The following is a 4,645-nucleotide window of genomic DNA, read 5'->3' on the forward strand; positions in this document are numbered from 1 at the left end:
TGTATCATTTACCTTATTTATTATTTTTAACTGTAGGAAAGACCCAGGGTTACTTTAAAAAATAGATTAAAATTACTTAAAGTTAATTTTTGTTATATTTCCATATCGTGTGTCTGAGATTTTTTTTTATCTAATTCAGAATTAAGAGGACACTTTCAGGAAAGGCGATGAGAGGTTAGAGACCTGCAGCTCTATGGAAAATTTTAAAAGCACACTGCAGCCTCCAAGCATGAAAATACAACCAGACTGTGTCATGTTCTTGTCATGAAACCTCCACTGTCATTTTACAACCAGACTCATATAAATATCGTGAAAAGGAAACATGTCACAGGCCGAATTCCGTTTAATAGAATTGGCCTGAGCAAAACCAAATGAGGCCGATAGATAGGACTGGCGAATGCGTGGCTTCCACAGCACGTTCGGAGGACTCCTGCCAAGCGTGCGATCGCAGGACATTTATAGAAAAAACTGAAGTGACACATAGAACACGACGTGACCGGCTGCAGATTAGTCACTGAGCTGAGTGTTTCCCACTTCCCTAGTTAATAGGTGACCAGGTTTCCTGCAACCAACCAAAGCTCACTTAACTGGGGTTAAGTTCTGCGTGAACTGGTCTCCTGGGCTCCATGCGCGGGCCAGACCCAATCCATGGCCTCCCCCAACTGTTATTTCAAGCTCAGAGGAGGAAAAACATACGGAGTCAGCGCCTGCACATTTTCACATGCAGACACGCTGCACGGTAGAATCTGGGCTCGAGTTCCGCGTTTCCTGAGAGGGTGGCAGTGTTTATCACCATAGTGACCAGTTAGAAATGCGGGGCGGGAACCGTGGAAAGGAAGGGGTAAGTAACGTCTGAGGGTCGAAGGGCGCAACCCTGGCGTCTGCACAAGCTGCAACCTTGGAACTTGAGGTCCTTTCAGAGAAAAAGAAAAAAAAAATTCTGTGCCGGTTCCTCATCTTGGCCCCGGTAGTTGCTCTCCAGCCAGTGCTTCTCTTTCAGTCTCCTCTAATGGTAATGAAGCTGCTCTTGCTAAATATTTGAAGAAAACACAGAAGAGAACTACACAGGCGATGGACGGGCCCTGGCGGGGCCTGCAGGGTGAGAGCTCAGATGTGCAAACTGCAGTTCCCCTTTTTTGCCGTTTCAGCTTTTCATCTTCATTGCCTGTTATATTTTATTTACTCTGGTATGCACCCAGGGCCTTCTTTCTCACTGAGCTATAGCTGCAGCCCCTCCACCCCAACCTTCATGGTTTTTTGAAACAGGATCTCACTATGCAATTCAGGCTGGCCTTGAACTCACAGCGATTCTCCCTGCCTCAGCCTCCAGAGTGCTAGCATTATAGGTGTGGGGCACCACACCCAGCTTCCCAACCCTTTTAAAAGATCTTTTATTTTAGGGGCCGGGGAGATGGCTCAGTAGAATAGGCGCTTCCCTGGCAAGTGCAAGGGTCTGAGTTCAATCCCCAGTTGGGGGGGGGGAGGGGAAAAAATAAAATTTGAGGTAGGGTTTGGGTTTGAATTTGAGATCATTCTGCCTCAGCCTCCCAGAGCATTGGGATTATACGAATGTGCACACCTGGCTTACATTTTTTCTTAACTTTTCCACCACAAATAAAGCACTAACAGACACTTGCACTTCAACAAAGAAAAACTATCACAAGACCCCAGTAGTCCCTGCAACATTAATGTAGGGGGAATTCATACCTCTTTTTGGTGTGTGTGGGGCAGTGCTACCGGCTGAACCCAGGGGGACTCTACTACTGAGCTACATCCTTGCCCTCCTTAAAAATAGTCTCATCAAATGGCCCAAGCAGGATTCCAAATGTCCATCCTCCTGCCTCAGCTTCCCGAGTAGCTATGATATAGGCGGCAGGGTGTAGCACGGCTGGCTGGAGTAGTGGGTGGACCTGTCAGTCAAGTGGAGCCAGAGGATTCTCGGGACCCCATAGAGCTTCTTTTGCGCAGGCAGGTTGCGTGACTAGCATAAAGGAGACCAGACAGCGCGAGCAGCCCACCCTCGCGATTCTCACAACAGCTCCCTCTGTGTCCTTTGCTTTTCTCCAGGTTTTTGGTTCGGCCCAAATTTGCTCAACAGAACTAATTCTTCTCTTACCCTTTCACACTTCATTTTTCAAATAAATTCTTGGCCCCGTTTTTTTGGTTTGTGTCATCCTTCGAGGTAAGAAGGATCAAGGACACTTTCCATTGCAACCAGTTCTGCTGTTCACTGTAGTTAAATACAAGAACTATGATCTTTAAAAAAAAAAAATTATTGTACTCGTTGGAGTTTGGCATCATGATTAAAAACACTCTGCAACGTTAATGAGATGTTTGTAATCTATTTAAGCTATAGTATTTTCTTACATTAACCACAACTGACTAAAATAGATGGCTTCCTCTATCCCTGGGGGATGTGCTAATAATTTAGTAAATTATGTGATGCAATTAACCATTTTGTTTGATAAAAATAAAGTTAGGTGTCCTACTACTCACAACAATAAATTGTGAAGGGCTCTCTAGCACTGCAAAATTTTTTTTTAAATAACTTTTGTAGGGATTAAAGACTCATGTTGGACACAACCACAAACCCACAACTCTTGGTGGGCATAGTGGTACATACTTGTAATCTTAGCTACTTAAGAGGCTAAGGCAGAAGAATTACAAGTTTCAGCCCAGCATGAACAACTTGGCAAGGCCTTTATTTATTTATTTATTTATTTATTTTTGCAGTGCCAGGGATTGAACTCAGGACCCTGTGCTTGCCAGGCAAGCACTTATTCTACTAGGCTATCTCCTCATGCTGGCCCTGTTTTAAAAGAAAGAGTGAAAAAGGAGCTGCTATTGGGGATGTAACTCAGTCCAAAGCACCGGGTCTATCCTTAATACCAATATATTAAAAAGAATAATAAAGAAACAAAACAATATCAGAAAAAAAATAGAAAAATATTTTGGGAAACAAAGTCATTCCAAACCAGACCCAAAGAAGTTGGATTCCATCCAGACTGATAAGATGGAACAGATGTAAAATTCCTGTATGACAGAAAGCAGCTGGAACTGGGCCTGGTGGCCCATGCCCATAATCCCAGCACTTGGGAGGCCGAGGCAGGAGGGTCACTGTGGACTAGGATCAGCCTGAGCTACAGAGTGAGCTCAAGGCCAGCCTGAACTACAGAGTGAAATCCTGTCTCAAAGAGACATACCTGAACAGTGAACACACCAAAAAAATAAGAGGCAGCTGGGGCGGGGATAGAGATCAGTATGAAGCACTTGCCCTGTGTGGGCAAGGCCTTGAGTTTGATCTCCAACACCACAAGAGAACCCCCAAATCAAAAAGCAGAAACAGAGAACATCACAGGCAGAGGTAGGAGACCCATATATTGAACAACATTTACGGGTTTTTTTTGTTTTTATTTTTGGTACTGGGGATGAATTTAAGGCCTTTGCACCAAGCCACTCCCCCAGACCCCTTTTTTATTTTGAGACAGACTCTCACTAAATTGCTAACTTGCATTGGCTGGTCTCCAATTTGTAATCTTCTCCCTCAGCCTCCCAGACTACTGGGGTTCCACGCATGCACTCCTGAGGCTGGAGATGAAGGTGTGGCAAAGCAGTCGAGCACCTTGGCACGGCCTGCCCATCACAGAGAGGCAGGGCATGTGCACAGAACACTGCCTCTGTCCTGCTCCTGATGCGAATAACAGAGAGCTCGTCTTCAGCCTTCGGAGGCAAGGCCAACTGGGTTTTTCATGGAACAGCCTGCTCATTCGCATTCCGCAGCACTTTTGGCGGAGCGCTTCTCTTTTCTTTGCTCCCTCCCTTTTTTACCTTAAATATATGTAAAAGTTCACTATGTTTTCCACTTAGCCTGTACAAGTCTTTGAACAGGACAAGAGACTGAAAGAGACCCCTGGGAACCCCAGTACCTGGTAACACTACCACACCTGGTGATATACAGGTTTAAGTATGTTTTAAGAGCAAACAACACTGGGAAGTTGAGGCAGGAGGATCTGAAGTTCAAGAAAGCCTGAGCTGCGTAACTTGGTGAGACCCTGTCTCAAAATAAAATAAAATGAAACAAAATAAAATAAAGGTTGGGGATGTAGCTCAGCGCAAAGTTCCTAGGTCCTAGATTCAGTCCCCAATACTACACACATACACACACACACACACGCACGCGCACACACACACACACACACACACCAATCAATTAGGACATGGGATTTACCATACATATAACACAGAAAGGGTTAACATCTAGATTTATAAAGATTTTCTAAAAATAATTCAAACCTATGGGAACATGGAAGATTATTCATAGAAAAAAATGTAATTGGCCAGTGAACTAGGAATAGAAAAGCTGAACCTCACCAATTATCAAGAGAAATTGATTATAACATTGAAATCGTTTTCAACTCATATTAGTAAAAATTAACCACATTAATAACATGTGATGTGGATTTGAGGAAACAGATACAGCCGGTAGGAGTATAAAATTAATACAGACACTTTGCAGGGTAGGAGAGCACATGTGTAGTCCTAGCAGGCTGGAGGCTGAGTCAGAAAGTTCACTAGTTTGAGCCCTGTCTGGGTAATTTAGTGACTTAGTGAGACCCTGTGTCAAAAAAGAAAAAAAAAAAAAAAA

The sequence above is a fragment of the Octodon degus genome, unplaced genomic scaffold (genome assembly GCF_000260255.1).
Source record: "Octodon degus isolate 3935 unplaced genomic scaffold, OctDeg1.0 scaffold00047, whole genome shotgun sequence".
NCBI lineage: Eukaryota > Metazoa > Chordata > Mammalia > Rodentia > Octodontidae > Octodon > Octodon degus.